The sequence below is a fragment of the Canis lupus genome, chromosome 26, assembly GCF_048164855.1.
Source record: "Canis lupus baileyi chromosome 26, mCanLup2.hap1, whole genome shotgun sequence".
Lineage (NCBI taxonomy): Eukaryota > Metazoa > Chordata > Mammalia > Carnivora > Canidae > Canis > Canis lupus.
In genome coordinates this window covers 4,473,232-4,493,343 of record NC_132863.1, presented here as the reverse complement: position 1 = coordinate 4,493,343, position 20,112 = coordinate 4,473,232, and the positions used below count along the sequence as shown (strand labels likewise).

At 45.8% G+C, this 20,112-nt stretch overlaps 1 long non-coding RNA gene across 1 annotated transcript; it reads right to left on the bottom strand.

Moving 5' to 3' along the window:
- Positions 1–322: 322 nt before the first annotated feature.
- Positions 323–13,899, bottom strand: LOC140617982 (uncharacterized). The gene is made up of 3 exons (XR_012018142.1): positions 13,387–13,899; positions 3,572–3,661; positions 323–1,125 (listed from the first exon to the last, which is right to left on the bottom strand). It is a non-coding gene; the product is annotated as an uncharacterized lncRNA (long non-coding RNA).
- Positions 13,900–20,112: the final 6,213 nt, after the last annotated feature.

The following is a 20,112-nucleotide window of genomic DNA, read 5'->3' as shown; positions in this document are numbered from 1 at the left end:
TGTGACATATATAATTTTATATACATGTAATTGAATATGACCTAGTCATAAGAGAGAAATCTTGTCATTTGTGACAAAATGGATGGGCCTAGAGGGTATTATGCTAAGTGAAATAAGTCAGAAACAGACAAATACCCTGTGATTGTAGTTATTTATGAAATCTAATAAACAAACAAACAAACAAAAAAGCAGAAATATATCCATAAATACAAAGAACAAACTAGTAAAAGGGAGCAGGGGTGGGAGACAGAATGGGTAGAATGGGAGAAGGGGAATGGAAGGTACAAGCTTCCAGAGAAAAAAAAGAACCTTGCTTTAAATGTCGTTTATTAAATATACCTTTATTTCGGGGAACTTTCTAAAAATTTCACACATATTTACTTATTGAATATAACAACCCCATGGGTATTGCTATTCTCACCTTCAAGATGAGGACAACTTTTCACACGTCTAACAGAGTTTTCAAATGTGCTCAAGGTCACAAGGCTAATGACAGAGGGAGAATTTATTTGTAAGTTTTGGTATATTTTTTATTGGAGTTCGATTTGCCAACATATAGTATAACACCCAGTGCTCATCCCGTCAAGTGCCCCCCTCAGAGCCTGTCACCCAGTCACCCCCACTCCCCGCCCACCTCCCTTTCCACTACCCCTTGTTCATTTCCCAGAGTTAGGACTCTCTCATGTTTCGTCACCCTCTCTGATTTTTCCAGAGAGAGAATTTAAACCCAAGTGTGACCCATGGCAGAATCCATGCTCTATGTGCCGACATCCATTACGCATTTCCAGGAACCCAGTAAAATGCATTTTCTGCACGCTAGCAGAACATCAATGCACAAAGAGCTACTATTCATGAAAATGTGTCTCACCTATCATCTTTTACACATCTGATATCTTTAGCCATGAGGTGGGCTGCAGCAAGCCTACTTTGACTGACATGATAAAGTTTTGATCCAAAAGGGCAATTCAGGGCATTTAATAAAAAAGCAGGTGGGGGTTGCAGGGAGAACATGTTCTGGGAGCTATAGAAATACCCCCACTGGTCACTAGGAGCAACAGAGGAAGTCTTGTCAGTCTTCTGCACTCATAGTCATCCCAGTTGTCTGTTGATCTTCCCTTAGTAATTCTGTTAAAAGAAAACAACAACTCTTAATTCACTTCCCGTGAACATTATAGGCCAGGTTTTCCGCAGGCTTATTCTGCCTTTGAAGAACTAGTGACAAAGGGCCCAGTTATAGTGTAGGAGACTGAATCTCAGAGACCGGAGAGTGTCCATTCACTGACTGCAAACCCACAAAAACATGTGCAAGAGTTCTGGAATCTTCCTTCTCTCATGTTTCTGTTTTTTCCTGTTGTCCATGAGAATGCTAGCCACCTTCTAATGTCTCGGGCAATGCATTATTTTGAATGTCTCCTGGACAACTGGCCTGGCTGAAAATAAAGGAGACCACTTGTCCATCACGACCTCTCCTCTCCTCAATTCTTTCATTCAGCATCAGTGGGTTCTAATTTTCCAGCACATTCCAGCTGCCCCAGTTTCTTCTGTTGAGAGAGAAACACTTCTCTTATCAGTTAATTTATCACTAAGACATCAAGGATTCAAATACCTACCCTTCTCTTCCCACTCCACCTCCACCTGCATTCTAAAAAGGCAAAGTTTGACACAAGGGAATCATCATGGTGGAGGAGTAGTGTTTGGGAAGGGAAAGCCTTCCAGGTGATCCACAAACATGGCCATTGCCACATGTGGTTGTGTGTGTCTCCTAAGCCTCACTTAGGTGCAGAGGATTTCAAAATTATTTGATTTTCAGAGCATATAGTTGAGGACTCTAGATAAATCTACTAGAAATAAGTTCTACTGATCTAGATCTTAACCCAGGGGCATATGCATGCTAGTCATTCCTTCTACCCAGCCCTTACTTCTATGCCCCTTACTTGGTTTTTGTACAGATACACACCATACAAAGTATTCTTGGAAATCTAACATGCATTTTCTGCCCTCAAAGAGCCAACAGTAGGTAGCAACAAAGTGTTACAAGATAACAAATGACTAAGGACAAAATAAGAAGTGTGTAGTAAGATATGTCCATGGAGTTCAGATGGGGCCAGAAGAGAGCAGTGGACTAGTGTGACAGCAAAGGCTTTCTGGATAAGGGATTTGACTAAGTGCACAAGGGGTGGGCAGGCACAATGGACAGCACCCTCATTAAGCCACCGACAGTCCCTCCTATTCTTTTTGCACAGGTGCAGCTCCTCCCACCAAGAGGAGGAATGCAATGCTCCTATTGACTTGGACAGACCTTGTGATCTGCTCCAACCAATAGAATGACATTTTGAGACTTCTGGCTGCACAGGCCTTCAAAAGACCAGCAACTTCCACTTCTTCCCTCATGAAGCCCAGCTGCCATCCTACAAGGAGGTTCTGGCTGGGCCACTGAATGATTAGCAGCCACACAAAGAGAAGCCCTTGAAGGTAAGAGGCCATTGTGGTAGCTCCACGGGAATAGGCCCAGCTGACACTCCGTGGAGAAGTGCCTAGCAAGTCCTGCCTGAATTCCTGATTCATGGAATTGTGAAAAATAATAAGTTGTAGTTTTAAGCCGCCAAGTTCCAGGGTAATCGGTTAAGCAGTAAAGATAAAGGGGAGTACACCAGTGATGAGATGCTTTCCCATGAAGGGATGACACAAGTAAAAGGAAAATGTTGCTTATGGTATTTGGGGTGCCCTAAATCAAGTAAACCAATCTGGCTAGAGCAGGCATTTCAGATTAGCAACTAGAAAAACAGATTGATAAACTGAGTCCAGATAACTTTAATGTAGAAAGAGGAGCTTCAAGACCATTCGCTGATGCCTTCTGTAGCAGATGCGGTCAGTGTCCTACCAGTAAATCCTTGCCTTTCAACTCCAGTGTCTACCAGCTCAATATACAACCACCAGCCCCTGTGTTGCATTGCCTGGGTGCTTTTTTTGGGTCTCGGAAGCCCATTCTGCCTCTGCAACAGGCCAAAAGTGCTGAGGAAATAATGCCTGTGAAAAGTAACCCTCAGCTAGCGATTGATGGGAGTTGGTGTATAAATACTCCAGCTCAGGGGGACTTACTCTAAGACACATTCTACGTTGTTTCCCAGAGTTACCTCAATAGAATTAAATCCCAGTTGCCCACCACGGTAATTTGCTTTTAAGTGCACTTTAATGGCTGTCTTCCCTTTCCTGTCTGTCAACCCCACTCCTCAACTGGCATTTCCTCAGATCACTTCTCAATAAACTCCTTGCTTGGGGGGAAGCCCAAACTAAGATACAGTTTTACAGTTAAGAAAAATGAAGCCAGGATGTGGATTACTTTGGGTAGATGCTGTAACAAAATGAACCAAAATATGTGGTTTTTCAAACGGAATAGACCTTTATTTCTCTCCATGTTAACAGTCCAGGGTGAAAGTAGACTCTGCTCCAGGGAGTCATCTTGTGAACCCAGGTCATTGGGGGAGCTTTGTCATAGTCCACATGTGGCTGCCATTAGCATCATTCTCAGCCAGCTAGAAGGAACAGGAAGGTGCAGGTATGAGACAATTACCTCCATCACTTCTGCTTGCATTCCACTGTTAAGAACTTAGTCAACTGCAAGGGAGGCTGGGAAATGTAGTCCAGCTGGGCAGGTGGGTGCCTAGCAAGAAGAAAATTATAAATGGGTGGTGAGAAGTGGCAGACAGGAGTCCCTGACACAGGAAGATCAGGTGGTTGCCTAACTGCGCACAGCTGGTTAGTGGACAAATAAGCCTTCTCCCCACCACTTATTTCCTTCTACCCCTACGTTGATTCCAATCAGGCTATGGCAGGTCTCAAATATCATGCTTATGAGTCTGATATTCTGCAGGATCCATCTCCTCTCACAGAGCCAACAAAGCAGAATAAGTCCTTGGAACCCCTCTGCGGTTCAGTCTACACTAGGCTGCTGGATTGAACTTTCTGGCCAGAGCAAAATGGCACAGGAAGTCCACAGTCTCCACTGTCTACGACCCTCTCAAGCAGAGCCAGCCAGACTTACTTACACTTAACCCATGTTGCCTCTTAGTATGTATTTGCAAATAATAATAATAATGGCCATCTTCCTCAACTTCACTTTACTGCCATACCCCAAAACAGTGTCTTAAAAATCATCCACATCTGATGATGTATGAATGGTGCCCCTCGAGTAAGGTAAAGCTCAACCTGTCGATTATAATCATAATTCCTGGAAGGAATGGAAAGAAAGAACCATGAGGCTGGTTGACATCCATGATCAGAGATATTTTACAGTCATCTTTGAGGAATCAGGACTTATTTCTGTGGCTTGCAATTATCCACAGGCATATAAGTGCTGAAGGTCTTTTCTTTTTTTTTTTTTTTTAAGATTTTATTTATTTATTCATGAGAGACACACACACACACAGAGAGAGAGAGAGAGAGAGAGAGAGGCAGAGACACAGGCAGAGGGAGAAGCAGGCTCCATGCAAGGAGCCTGATGTGGGACGGGACTCGATCCCGGGTCTCCAGGATCAGGACCTGGGCTGAAGGCAACACTAAACCGCTGAGCCACCCGGACTGCCCCTGAAGGTCTTTTCTTTTGAACCCAGTAACAACACCCAGCACAGCTTATTTAAACACTAAAAGAGAAGAAAATGGGAGGAGACAGGTTTATCTAAGTGAATCCTGTTCATAACTTTTACATGCTAACCTATATTTTTAAAACTCAGTTTTTTAGTGGATTTGTGTTTAAGCTGGCCATATGTGTGGAAATGGCCTTTTTTTGTTTTGTTTTGTGAGCAATCAGAATCATTTATTCTCTCAAGTGAATTGAAAGAATTTGTTTATTGGGAGAATTTCTATAATGGCTCTGCACTGTTTTTTCCTCTCACATTTAAAAAAAAAAGTTTTTTTTTTCCTTGAGGAAGATAGTACTTTTTAAAATCATTATTGTGGGGACATCTGGGTGGCTCAGTCAGTTAAGGCCTGTCTTCAGCTCAAGTCATGATCCCAGGATCCTGGGATCCTGCTTGGGGCTCCCTGCTCAACAGGGAGCCTGCTTCTCCCTCTACCTCTGCCGCTACTCCTGCTTGTGCTCTCTGGCTCTATGTGTCAAATAAATAAATACAATCTTTTTTTTTTTTAATTTTTATTTATTTATGATAGTCACACACAGAGAGAGAGAGAGAGAGAGAGGCAGAGACATAGGCAGAGGGAGAAGCAGGCTCCATGCACCGGGAGCCCGACGTGGGATTCGATTCCCGGTCTCCAGGATCGCGCCCTGGGCCAAAGGCAGGTGCTAAACCGCTGCGCCACCCAGGGATACCTTTTTTTTTTTTTTTTTTAAGATTGTATTCATTTATTCATGAGAGACACAGAGAGAGAGAGGGCAGAGACAGAGGCAGAGGGAGAAGCAGACTCCATGCAGGGAGCCTGATATGGGATTTGCTCCCGGGACTTCGGGATCACACCCTGAGCTGAAGGCAGAGCCACCCAGGTGCCCCAATAAATAAAATCTTTTTTAAAAAAATCATTATTGTGCTTCTTGTCCATTCTGCAATTTTTCACGAGAGAAGGCTTATTTCTTTTACAATTAGGATGAAAATAACAATGGTATGTGTCATTTAAGTTACTGAATATCACCTACTACTATAGTTAAAATATTTTTACTGCAAGTGTACATGAGTAGCAGTTACCTTTGATTTGAACTCTACAAAGTAAAGTGATACTCCAAATTTTTTTTGCCAACAATTTCCGGTTATGTTCAGCAAACCTCCCTCCAAATGCAGAATTCAGTCTAATTTAGGAAACTGTGCTGAAAATATGTGTCTAATCACCAAAAAGCTGAGCATTTATCAGGATAATCCTTCGAAACTCATCAACTTTAATGGTATCCAGACGGCTTTTCTGGAGAGGGCTCATTAGTTAAAAGAAAAAAAGAGAAAGAAAAAGAAAGAAAATTCAAAATTTCAATATTGTGTGGCTTTACTTCCATCGTCAAAAACATAATCAGAGTTTCCTGCCTTCCTCTTTAATAGCCATTTTCTGCCCATACACTGCCTTGAAAAATAGTCAAACAAATGTAAAGAAGATAAATATCAAGCATAAAGGAACTACCGCCAAAGGGGATAGGTTGTGTGCATAAAAATGAGTAACATCAGTACTGCAGATTAAGAAACTGAATATGTTGGTGTTTAAAATTGGAATGGCTCCCAATTGAATTGATAATGTTCCATTTAAGAAAAGAAATGTTTCCAAATCACTCTGCTGACTGGAAGTCTGAATCAAAGTCAGAAATTAATAAGAAGATGCAGACAGAGACCCCTAATCACAAATAATAGAGACGATTTGTATGCTTTAAAAGACTGCAAGGCCCAGGGGAAAAAACCTAATGAAATGCAAGAAGAAAATGTTTTTAAAAAAAGAAAAAAAGAGAAAGAAATGAATGTGCTTGTTTGAAATGCTATTGTTGTATTCTTGTGACACCATGACTTGTTTTCTGGAAAAGTAATTCTTCAATAGAACCAGGCAAGAATTGTATTCATTGTAAAGTTGTATATTTAGACCTATAGTCTAAAGGGCTTGCCTGTATTTAAAGCTCAGTGCTACCCCAGGCTCATTACAGTTTAAGACCAAGCTCGATCATATTGCTGCTTGGACACTACCCAGAACTTCAGGGTACTTTTCAGTGGCTTTAAGTACTTAGATTGTCAGCATTGTAGGAAATAGAAAACATATTGAATGGGTGAGGTGTGTACATCAAACACGTAGGAATGTATAGACAGAGATAAGGATCCCAGTCAAACATCCTGTTATAGTGAAGTCAGTGCAGAACAATTCCAGGGTAAACACAGACTTGTAGTCAAAAGACCTGCAATGCACAGGTTGCAAAAATTAGAGCAGTCTGAGTCTCATTCAAGATCAAATGGTTCTCCTCTAGACTTAATGTCAGGAATAGGGTTCTGCCATGGGTGGCAGAAAGATAGAGGAACATAATCCCAGCCATGAAATCTTCAGCATAGAGACAGAAATGGCAAAGGAAAAGTGTCTAAATTCATGCCTGTTATGACAACTGTATGGCATCATTGTACAAGTGCTTCCTTCCAAACTGAGGCCAACTCAACATTTTGGCTGGCCTACGTGTGCTTTGTGGGAAGTTGGTATCAGGATGGGGGCCAAGGTAGGATGGAGGAAGTGTGGTCAGGAGGAGAAATGGGACAAGTCAGTTAAGGACTATTAGCAACCTAAATAATTCACCTCTGCTTTCTGGTAATTCAATTTGCCTTTTATGTATTTATTTTTGGAATAAATAATACCTGCATAAAAGGAAAAATTGAAAGTACAAGAAGTAATTGAGTGAAAAGTTAGTCTCCCTCTCTCCCACCTACCATGTTCCCCTTCCGGTAGGTATTTGCAAACCTAAATGCAGTCAATCAATTTCAATCCACGATGTTTAATAAAGCAGACCCCTACCTCAAAACCTCCCCAACACCCAAGTCTTCTTCCTTTCAAGCAGTTCTTTACTCAGAACCCCTGCCCCAGCAGGTCTATTAATCTCAGGGTCTTTGATACACGACCTGGAGACACCGTGATGACCCGGGCAATTTTCTTTTCTTTCTTTCTTTCTTTTTTTTTTTTTTAGGGGTAGGGTTATTACTTAATGATAATGACTCATTGTACATATTGTCGTCTGCTGATGTTTAAGAGATAAGAAGACATTTGTCTCGGCGGACGTCTGAGGCCCTCGGAGGACGCTGGGAAACCCTGCCAAAACGTTTCCAAACTGAATAGTCATTGGGCTGCCAGATAATTCAGAAACTATTTGTATGAGCTGTTTATCAAATTATTAACCGCACAGATGTTGTTTGGCTGAAGAGCAGCTGAATCCCCTCTCTGGCAGCCGCGGAGACAAAGGTCTCCAGGAATAATTGGAGATGTGCATGGAATATTAAATTAATTTACTGTTCTTAATTCTTATGCAAATTTTGACCTCCGATGGCGCCTATCAATTACCCCGCGCGCAGTGAAAGCTAAGGCGACAGGTTTCTTTTCTTCTCTTTGCTTTTTTTTTTTTTTTTTAAGAACTCGAAAAAGGAAATATTTGCAATAAGCAGGCGGTAGGAGCACCGCGTAACTGGAATTATTTAATTGAATCTCCAAGTTTTCAGGGATGTCCATAGAGGATAAAACCCCAGGACGCAGGGGAGTGAAGGGGTGCGGAAGGCGGAGGAATTTGTTGGTGTGATAGTGCACCTGCGGGCGGCGGAAAACTATAGCAATGAGCAGGGACCAGTGATGGCAAATAGCGCGTTGGCCTGCGGGCGGGCGTGGGCCTCGGTCATCCCGAGAGCCGAGCGGTAGCGCCCGGTTCCTTCGCCGTCGGCGACTCGGTCTGAACACCGCGCGCTAGGCCACCCCGGGTCAGCGCCTTTGCGCTTTCCTCGCCCGCAACCTGTAAGGTCTCCTAATCTCTGGCATCCCTTTATTTATCTTTTAAGGGTTTTAACCTCTTTTACAAACCCTCCCCATCCTCCAAAAAAACAAAAAATTCTTTGATTGAAAAAACAAACCACAGAGCTGAGCGCTCATGTTCAACTCCTACGGAAATCCCGGGTGGGCCAAAATGCGATTGTCTCGTGCGTGGAGAAGTGACACCCACTCTTTTCTCAGAATTGAGCAAACGCCCGGGCTTTGTCTGCGCTGGTGGCTTAAACTCTGTGCGGTTTCTACGCCCCGGTGGTGGGTTGTAAAACTGGGGTCTCTGAGTCTTTCATCATCCTTTTAATAAGGAAAACCAGAATGGGCGCATAATGTCATCAGCCCCGGCTCGACCTCGCCGGGACCTCGGCAGCCCGACGATGTCGCCAGCGGCCCCCGGCGCAGTCACGACGCGCCGCCTTTCAGCTCCTCGCGGCCCCCACAAAAGCCAGACAACAATATCAATTAATCATGCAGCCTGCAAACAAGGAGATTTATCCCGCGACAAACAGCCCCACCGAGAGCCGCTGAATGGGTGTGATTAGCATGTGAAAAGGCGAGCAAAACTCCGCGGTTCAACAGCTAAAGAGCAATTTGATGGGGCTGGGACGGGGAAATTACTTGATTAGCGTCCACCGGAGGAGAGCACGGTAACTGCCCCTCGGCCGGGAATCCGACAGGGGAACAAAACGCGCTGGTAAACTCGGCGACGTGGAGGGGGAGCGGGCGAAGGAGGGTGGCGCGGGGGCCTGCACCGCGGAGTCGAGATCGGAGAGGGGGGCGCGCATCGCGGGCAAAGGGACTGACTTTCTAGCCTCGGCCGGAGCCCGAGGCCGAAGCCTACAGGAGCGGCGACAACTGGCTCTCGCGGCCCTCACCTAGGGCTCCCGGGCTGGCACGGGGCGGACACGAGGCTCCCCACCCAGCGCTAGAGGCCGACCGTGGAGCGCTGCTCTAGTCGGAAAGACAGAGAGGGGCGTGAGGAGGGAAAAACCCACCCGCGCGGCCCCGAGAGGCCCCTTCGGGGACCCCAAGGCGCAGCCGGCCGCCGCCGCAGCCTCGCCCGCCCTAGGGCTGGAGCACCGGGTCGGAGTCTCGGTGCGCGGCGCGGCGGCTCCACTCGTAGCTCTGCGGTCCAGTTCTCGCCTGCAGAGAAGGTTGGAGCTGGTCACGACGTGTGTTCCGGCTCCTCCGAATTCCATCGCCCTGTTCCGTCTCCTCGAAATCTGCGGCGTTTGGGCTTGGCGTGTAACAAGAAAAGGGTTCCTTGGCTGCGCCACCACGGGGAGGCAGTGGGAAGCTGGGAGAGAACTCCCTGAAGGCGAGGGGTCGCGGCGCCAGGGCCTGGGGTAGGGACCTGGATGGAGCAGGCGCCGGGGCTCTCCCTGGTCTCGGCTGGGAGCCCCGGGCCTGCCCCGGATCCAGACTCTCCGGGCCGAGCTGGAGGCTACGAAGCAGCGCTTGGCGGCCTCGTGCCAGGCCCGGAGGGCAGCTTCAGAGGCCCGAGGCACAGCCCGGCCCAGGGTTTGGTTTGAGCAAGCACACGGGGCTCGGGGACTGCGCTTTTATTTGCTGGGGAGAAGAGCGAAGGGAGGATACACTACAGGGTAGAGCGGCTGGTCCGCAGGGCAAGGCCAGGTGGAAGGTGCGGGCACCCTCAGACCCCCATGCACCCCGTCTGCGGCGGCGCCGGCACCTTCTCCTCAACCGCCGACACTGCGCGGGAGCTAAAGCTTGCGTCAAACCCCACAGGAGGAATTTAGTAGTTCTCGCTCGACGCGCCTGTAACCTTCCCTCTAGACACAGACTCACAACCCCTGCTCCCTGGCTCCTCCCAGTGCCAGGGAAGGGAAGGGCTCCCACCCAGTCCCCAGAGGCCCAAACGCACCCCGGGGCTCCGGATCCACTAACGGGTCCTTCCGGCTCACGCTCGGAATCGGGATGCACAGGTGAGTCCCCGGGGATGCAGCCTTCAAAGTACCTGAGGGGGAATCTAATTTGGCCTTCGCGAAGCCCATTGTCACAAATGTAATGAAGACTTGAAAAGATTTGCCGTCAAGGCCCCGGCGGTCTTAAATTCACCCCCAGCCCCTTGGCATAAATAAAACAAGCACCAAGGAGTCACATTTTGTTTTACATAAAGGGGGTGTGTGTGTGGAACGTCCCCATCGAGATGAACAATTGTCACCCAGTTGAACAGTGTCTATAAAACCACAGTTCGTGGCCGATTTCAAAAAAGCTGCTTTCTGCGATGTCTCTGGCGGCGGATGTGCGGGGAATTCGAGTTCGTCACTTTCCCTCTCTCCTTCGCCTTCCCTCTCTCCCTCTGGACTCCTCGCTGAAGCCACGGTGAGGCTCCCTGGTCTTCCTGTCCCCGGCCAGACCCCTTGAGCCACAGTTCCCGGCTGGGCACGGGTGCTGAGGTCAGGCGGGGGCGGGGTGGGAGGGGGGAGCGCGATGTGCGGCCCGCGGGTCTGCAGCGCGCACAGGTGAGCAGGGCACTGCGACGCCGGGACCCGACTGCAAACCTCAGACCCTCGGCTATCTCCAAACACCAAAGCCCTGCGGGCAGCGCGGCTGCACCCACGGAAATCTGTGCCCGGCGCACCCGCCACCTCCCTCTGCGCGTCAATAATTTAGCGGTGTGTCCCGAAGTGCTTTCTCCGGGCAGCCAGGGCTGTACATTTTAATCCCAAAGCCAAGAGGTTGAACCATCTCTAAATTGGCGGGCGGAGGGGGCGGTGGCAGGAAACCGGGTGGCTAAATGCCTTTGCCTGCGGGGTGGCAGAGCTGCTCCCACCAATAGCGACAGCTCGGGGCTGGCTTTGTAGTTATTTTTACAAGTTCTGCCCGGTGCCCATCATGTCGCCCTGAAAAGCAAAAGAGGCCGCTGCAATTTATTCCAATGGGCGGTTTTTAAGAAGCTGGCAATTTGAACCGGCTGGGTGTTATTTAGTGCAATATGAAATCAAATGATCCTATTTCTCAAATAACAGTGTCTGTGAGGAGAAGTGAATCCTCTGAAAGGGTAATTGTCTGCTGATAGTGTTTTCCATTATACCCGATCTGGCCTAAATGGTGTTCGGCAGCGGGGCTGAGAGCGAGGGGTGAAATCAATGCGCGAACTCGCCCTCGGGAGGCAGCAAAAAGGGAGCACCGCTCGCGTCCTGGCAGGTCGGATGAACAATGCCACCCAGTGCGCCGCCGATTTCGACGTCATTTTGCAGGTGTCCGACTTCGTTAGGAGTGATCTTGTGGATGAAGGAAAAGTAACTCTTCCTCCTTTTGCAACTTTGGGAATCGTTAGAAATTGGAGCCGGCCCTTGCCTTCACAGTATCCTAGAGTTCTTTAGGCAGGCTACAGATTGACAAGAGTCTGGGAAACAAAACCTAGGTTGGCGCCCCCCTCATCACAACATATTCCTATTGTGAAGCGGAGTCTCTCCTTCCAAAGACACACTTCTGCCTAGGACTTTCCCAGTCCGATTTCTGGAACCCAAATTTAAGTCCTGGGAAAGGTATTGTGTCCAAGAGGTGTCTGTTATTGACACAGATGGTGGCACTTTTTGGAGGAAAAAGTTGGCCCTTGAGCTTTCAAAATGTCTTCCGTGGGCCCAGCCACTGTTTCTGGTGGAAACCAGATAAAGGGAAGCGGTTTGTGTCTAAGAAAGGCACAGAGACGAGCAAAGTTAAGGAATGTTTTAAGAACAAGGACAGTGCAACACACTCTCCCATATGGCTTTGAGGCCTGTCAGTACCCAAGGTTCAATGCCAGCATGCACGCTGGTGAGGTCCCAGGCCATCTCTCTGCAGAATTATTCCTAGATACAGAGGCGGTGGCGGGCAGCATCCTTGTACAGGAAACCTTTTTACTTATTATTCAGACACCTTGAGGGGGTAGTCTCCTCCTTAGAACCTGCGGGCCTAGACAGGGAGGAGTTGGGCCAGAACAAAACCCCTGGGCTCAAGGCACTTCCAAGGGCACAGCCAGGCTAAGGCCCGGAGACGGTTTCTGGGTGTGTTACCTCCACCCCACTCCACCGCACCCTTCAAACTTTTTTTCCTAAGGAGCATTTTGTGTGTTCCGGATATCCTGAGTTTGTAGGTACAGCCTATCTACACCCTTCGCAAATTTGGGGTATTTAATGCTAAACCTCCTAGAACAGATTTGTGGTTTGTTTCTGCTCAGGCTGGTTCGTTTCATAGTCTCTTTGGATGTATGTGTGTATGTGTGTGTGTGTGTGTGTGTGTATGTAGTATAGATATTAGATATAGAATGTATATATATTTAAGTATATATCCCATACTACGACCTTTGTTTACGAGTCTATTTGGTTCTTAATGATTTCCCCCCTTGGATGGTGCTACTTGCAAAATTTTAAAGAAGCCAAGGAAGGGTGGTGATTCCTGCATATCCGAGAAACCCGGCCTAGGAAGCTTCTATCCGTTTCTTGGAGGGAGGTTCTCCACCGCACCTGGAGCCTACAGCACCGACACCAGGCGCGCCATCCCTGGAGCTCTCCCGGGCCCTCCAGTAGAAGGGCGGCAGGTAGCCGGGGTTCAGCCTGCAGCACCCCCTCCAGGATCATTGCCGGGCTGAACACCCAGCCAGCACCGGTTCTCCTGCCGGCCGGGGGCATGGCTTGGACGCCCCACCACCCTCCGGAGCCCTGATCCAGCGTTTTCATTTCTCACCCTCCTGCTCGTTGTCTGAACAGCCCGGGCTGTTTCCTAGGTCTTCTGGGGACATCCTCGCCCCTCCAGGGCCTGCCCTCCCTGTCGAGGACCGCGCGCCCCCTGACCCCCCAGGGGCTTCTCCCACCAACCCTGCCGCCCCCCGCGCACACTGGGCGCCCCCCTCGCGGAGGAGCTGCGGGCCCGCGCGGGGCGCCCCGTTCGCCTCCAAACCTGCGCTCGCGCTGCCCGAGGAGGCGGTGGCCGCGCCCGAGCCTGCCGCCATTCTTTTAGGAGAAGGGAGTGTCCGCGAGGAGTCCCTGCAGAGCCTCCAGGGCGCTTCGGTTGGACCCCGGGCCTCCTCCCCAGTCGGTCGGGCTGGGAACCCGGGGCCTGTCGGCGTCCGTCCGCTTTCTCCGGGCTTCAGCCTCTTCGGTGCTCTCTACTCCGCCTCTCCTCCGGACGTGCCTAGACCCTAGGCTGGCGCGACCCCGGCCGGCACGGGACGGGGCTGGGGGCCGCGGCCGCGAAGGAGAAGGGGCTTTGGGCTTCAAGCGACCGCCGCGCCCTCGCCTGCAGGGAAAGCCTCGCCAAGTCCACGCGCGGGGGCCGGGGCCGGACCCCCTCTTCCCAAGGACGTGGGGTTTAAGACAGAGCCTTCCCCGCCTGGGCCAGTCGCCCGTCGCCTCCGCGTCTCTGCCGGGAGGACCGCCGCCCGCCCAGCTCTTCAGCCCAGCCCCGAGCTGCCCCGGGCCGGTGCCCCCACCCTCGGCTCTCCGAGCCCCCCTGCCCCGGCCCCTCACCCCGCCGCCCCCCGGCCGAGGCCTGCTGACCTTGGGAAGCCGCGCGCCCGCCGCCCGCCGCGCCCGCCGGGCCCTGAGCGCAGGAGCCGCGCGGTTCACGCTCCGGGAGACCCGCAGGCTCCGCGGCGGCGGCCGCGCCGGGCGAGGGACTCCGAGCTCCCCTCCCCCTCGCCTTATAATTTAATCACACGCGATATTAAATTATCAAGCCGCTCATTAATCGTCACACGAGTTACTGGGACTCAGCACGCCGCCGCGGGTTTTGACAGCCCAAACGGATTCGCGGGGTCGGGGTGTGTGTGGGTCTGGGGGCGGGGGCTGGCGAAGCCCTCTCCAGGAGCGCTGAGAGCCCCACGCGGGCTGACGGGGCCTCTTGCCTGGGAAAAGATTAGGACAAGAGCAGGCTGGGCTTCCGAGTTTGGTTGAGGGTTTGTTAAAAGCTCTAAGGCGACCCTCCGGGCTCCTTTTCTTAATATTTGGATTTTGATCACGATGATTAAGACAGCCGGCAGCCGATCAATCAACAGCATCTTAATTTGCAGTTTTCTGGACGGTGAATTTGACCTGAATCTGTGCATCTTCATTACCTACTGTGGACGGTGTGAAATTAATGTGTTTGAAATACAGATGAAATCATATCACTGAAGTCATTTCAAAGGACAACTTTTCCCCCAACTCAAAGAGGCTTTTTCTTGCTTTTTGCATACTGTAGAGTCAAGAAAGGAAAACGTTTTTTTTTTTTATCCAATCCTTAATTTGAGGCTTTCTCTTTAAAAATAATTATGCATTTCATTCTAAAGTCTTAGAAACTGCTTTTATTTTGTAGGTTTTATTTCCCCTTTCCCTATGTATATTAGGTGGATCTTTTAAAAATGAATACACCGATTAAATGAAAGTTTGTAGTAATTGATTCTGTACAATGAAGAAGCAAGTGCTCATAAAAAGTTGTCTTAGTGACACAAAAAAGGCTAATTAGTCTCAGCATTCAGAATGTAACACACCAGCAGAACAATAAACAAAAGAAATACCTACTGCTTTTGAGGGGCTAATGTAGATATGAATCTATCAACCAACATATATATTTTTTAAAATATCCAGTTTGAAATTAGTCTTTGAGAGAAATGTAATTCCCAAATTAAGTCTTTCCCACCTTAGCAGAAGCAAAAGCTAGTGTGTAGCAAGAAAAGGCCAGTTCCTGTAGGAAGTAACTATGGCTTTAGTTAAGTTGAAAGTAAAGTTTTCTTTTCTTTTTTTTTTTTGAAAGTAAAGTTTTCTAAACAAATAGTAGACCAAATCAAATTATTTCCCTTAAAATATATAACATAAAAGTATATGTCAAACCAAAGTAAATTTTAAATTCTTAGCACCTAAATTGCATTTTACCTTTTCAATCAGAAAAGTGTGATCAATTTACAAAATGTGATCAATAAGTACATAATCCTGACCTTGTGGTTACATTTTATCACAGAACATTATCGATATTATTAGTGGTGTCCAAGACCATTCTTGAGATATTCTCTCTTCTATTCATTTGTTGTCTGTATTTTTCTACCCTACTAACTAACACAGAGACATAGGTATCAAAAACTCAAAACACACACACAGCTAGGTGAATTTCATAAATCCTAAAGAAGCTAGTTGCGGAGGGGGGGGGGGCGGGGAGGACTATATAATATGTGAAGTTTTCTTTTTTAAATAAACCAATAGAGAAAAAAAAACATGACTATCTTTATCCAGGCAGTTCATGCCTATGTATGTTCTGCAATGATAGGAGCATTTGTTGTTCGGATGGAGAGGTCACTTTCTATCCCAGGGGCCCTTTCTTGTTAAAGTGGGCCACTGGCAACTGTCTGCTAAAAGTCATAGCTGAAGACCCTGTTTTAAAACCAGAGGCTTTCAACTTAACCTGAGTATCCAGTGTGGAATGATGGATTAGGTAATCGTCTACTTCTCAAATGTAGGATGTGGATCAAGGCTACATGAGAAGCTTGAAGAAAATTTAAAATGTAATATTTTGTTGAATGAGCCATCAAAATTGAGAAAAATTTAGATATTCCATTCATTTACTTGCTTTTGCAGTCATCATTCGTTTGACTCTTATAGGAATGCTGGAGGTATGACTGTAGAATAGTAATGTAATCTTTCCTGCTCATGCTTGAGAAAATTACACAATATATTCATGGTACAGGACAGTAAGTGAGAACCCACATTCCTTGACTCCTAGTCCAGTGCTCTTTCCAAGTAACATTTGTTTAATATAGTTAACATACACTTCAAATTTCTCTTTTGTGAGCCTTCCCCCATCACTCAATAAAATCAAGCACTTGATTATTCTGAAACTCTTCCAGAATGTAACAAATATCAGGCCTACTCTTGACTGGGGGTCAGCTTAGCCCCTAGTTTTAGGTCTGACCTTGGACACGTTACTCTATATACCTTCAGCTGTGTTCTCCCAGAAGCTGACCTTGAGACAAAGACTTGAGGCTAAGTAAATTTTTCAGGAAGTGATCTTAGGAAGCAACACAGTAGAGGAAGCCAAGAAAAGAAATAGTGAGAGGAAGGCAGGGCAACCCGGGTGGCTCAGCGGTTTAGCACCACCTTCAGCCCAGGGCCTGATTCTGGATACCTGGGATCAGAATGGAATCCCACATCAGGCTCTCTGCATGGAGCCTGCTTCTCCCTCTGCCTGTCTCTGTCTCTCTCTATCTGTGTGTCTCTCATGAATAAATAAATAAAATCTTAAAAAAAGAAAGAAAGAAAGAAAGAAAGAAAGAAAGAAAGAAAGAAAGAAAGAAAGAAAGAAAGAAGGAAGGAAGGAAGGAAGGAAGGAAGGAAGGAAGGAAGGAAGGAAGAAAGAAAGAAAGAAAGAAAGAAAGAAAGAAAGAAAGAAAGAAAGAAAGGCAGCAATAAAGAGTGAATTATCAAGAGAGTTACCATTGTCTCCACCTGAATCGAATCCTGCTACAGGAGCTCTGGGAAGCAAGGGGATTGTAGCATCCAACTCTTGTCCATTGTTGTTTGAGAACTGCAAGGGGTGGATGTTAATTTCCCATAGCTGCAGCCCCATCTCACAAGAAGCACAGCAGACCCTGGTCACCTGAGAAAGCCCCAAGGCAAAGAGTTGCAGGTGCGAGTAGCTAGATGGCTGGCCAGTGTACATGGAAATGGTGGGAGCCATTATATTTTCCAAAAATGTCCACAACTAAATCCCCTAGCCCATGTGTTTTGTAGTGCAGCCTTGCCACTCTCCCAATAAAAAGATGTAATCTATTTCTCCACCCTCTTGAGTCTGAGCCTGCTTTGACCAATAGAACATAGTGCAGGTAATGCTGTCCTCGCTCCAGGCAGAGGCGTTAACTGGCCTAGCAGCCTGTATTTCCTATTTCTTGGAAGGTTGGCTTCTAGGGCACTCCTTCTCAGAACCCAACCACTATGCTGAGAGAATTCCAAACCAACAGAAGGGATTAGGTTGGATGGTCCGGAGCCTGAGCTGAGCTTCCAGCTGATGGCCAGCACTAACCACCAGCCATGGGGGAGAATGATCTTGGATATTAGCTCAATGGAGACTTCAGAAGACATATAACTCTATAACCATATGATGGTTGGATTTTATGTGTCAACTCAGCTAGGCTATAGTATCTGTTATTTTATCTAACACTAATCTAGATGTTGCTGTGAAGATATTTCATAGATGTAGTTAACATTTAAAATTAGTCAACTTTACATAATGAGATTATCCTCAAATATGTGAGTGGGCCTCATCTAAACATGAAGGCCTTTTTTAAGAGAAAGCTGAAGTTACGAAATCCTGCCTCAAGACTGCTGCACCAATTCCTGCCTAAATTTCCAGCACATTCCTTCAAAAAACAGATTCTTAAAAATATACGTATGTAATAATAATATACAATAAATAAATGATAATATATTACAAATACATAATATTAATTCATATTTATGTTTATATTTATCAATGTAATTAATATATTATATTGATTATAATTATATATTGTGATATAATTGTATTTATATATTTGTCATATATGATATAATTTATAATATATAATACAATTTAAATAATTAAGATTATTCTTATAACTAGAATTATTTATATTGATATGCTATATTAATATATGTTTATAAATTATTTAAATTATAAAATCAACTACATACATAAATATATAATATATAAGTACTTATATATATATTATATAAATGGTTCTGTTTCTTTGGAGAGCCCTGACGGATAGAGACTCCAAGCAAGAACCATCCAGCTGAGCCCAATCACTCTTCAGAACCAGGAAGTTAATAATAAAAAATCATTTATCATGCAACAATAGATAATCAGAACAGGAACTGACACTGTCTACTATATTCTGGTTCTCTGGGTCTGAGTTTCATCATTTCTGCAGTGAATATCTACTGCTACATTTATCTTTCAGGTCTTTTCAAAATTTGTTCTTCTTAAATTCCTGAGACTCATTAGTGAGATGGAATATTTTGCTGTCATTATATCGATAATGCATAATTTACTAATTCTGAGGCAAGGAAAATTTGAAACATTTAATAAAAAATGAAATAAGTAATATGGACTAATTATTGAATTATAAAAACTGTGGGACCTAAGGAGGTTATGGAATTGGTTAAATAGTTGGTCAATTAAGGTGAGGCTTTATTCTGCTTTCTCTATAAAGTTGCTTAAGTAAACTTTATTTCTGTGGTTTTATGATGAGGGAGATTTTATCTGATAAAATCTGCTTCTGTAATACAGAATATTGACCTCACCTCTGAGCTTTCTACAGAACAAGAGATAATCAATTTGTCAATGATGTGGCCAAAATAATCTAGAAATGTAATTGAATATCTTCATAGAAGTAACATGAGGTCCAATTAATTATTCTCCTACTCTTGGAATGCCAGGTGCATTTTCTGAGATTTGGGAAGTCATGGGAACTCTGTATTTCTCTTCTACTGTGATAGCAGGTAGTTCTTTCCCTATCTATCCTTTTATTTCTCAAAAATAATGATGTCACAATTTTCCAACATGTTCATTAGAAATTTATTGCTATAGAGAGAATCAGCTTTGAAATATTCAAGGAAGCTTAAAAAGGTAAATAATTTAGGGAGTGTTGGAGAAGGAATCTCAGGTTGGATTGAAAATGGGAAGTGATAGAGAACCTTGACTTTGTGTTCTAGGGCTTTCTGACAATATTTCAACATCTGGTTGGCCTGAGGCCCTCTTTTCATTTCACATTGTCACTTCTAGACCACTTTCTATATAAAATTGATTCCATTGATTTACAGTTTCTGCTTGGTGATGTAGAGAGCTGGAAAGAGTGTTGTTCCCAATCTTACAACAAAAACCCAGAATATCAGCAAATATATAATCAGCAAATTAGAAAGTCATTTTCTTAAATGCATTGGAGTTGCCATTGTCACAAGCAACCAACTGGCACAGGACTCAGGCTCAGGATGAGACTGGCTCATGCTCAATCCACTCCACCTTCCAGCTTCTGAGTACATCCACCAAGTCCTTCTACCCAAATCATGTGGGGGCAGCTGAACAGTTTCTTTTTAAGCAAGATTACTGCAGCCCTATAGTAAGTCTTAAAATCAGTCTTCTCCAACTTTCTTCTTTTGTTTTTGTTTTTGTTTTTAATTTATTTTTTATTGGTGTTCAATTTACCAACATACAGAATAACCCCCAGTGCCCGTCACCCATTCACTCCCACCCCCCGCCCTCCTCCCCTTCTACCACCCCTAGTTCGTTTCCCAGAGTTAGCAGTCTTTACGTTCTGTCTCCCTTTCTGATATTTCCCACACATTTCTTCTCCCTTCCCTTATATTCCCTTTCACTATTATTTATATTCCCCAAATGAATGAGAACATAGAGTGTTTGTCCTTCTCCGACTGACTTACTTCACTCAGCTGTTTTTGCTTTTTTAAATTTTTTTTGGCTTTCTTCTTTTGTAGAGTTGTTTTGCATCTTTTAGGTTCTTTGCATGTCCATATGTATTCTAGAAATGGCTTGTCAATTTCTACCAAAAAAAAAAAAAAAGCCTGCTGGGATTTGATTTTGATTGGAATTCCATTGAATCTATAGATCAGTTTGGGGAGAACTGACATCTTAACAGTGTTGAGTCTCCTGACCTAAGGTTTT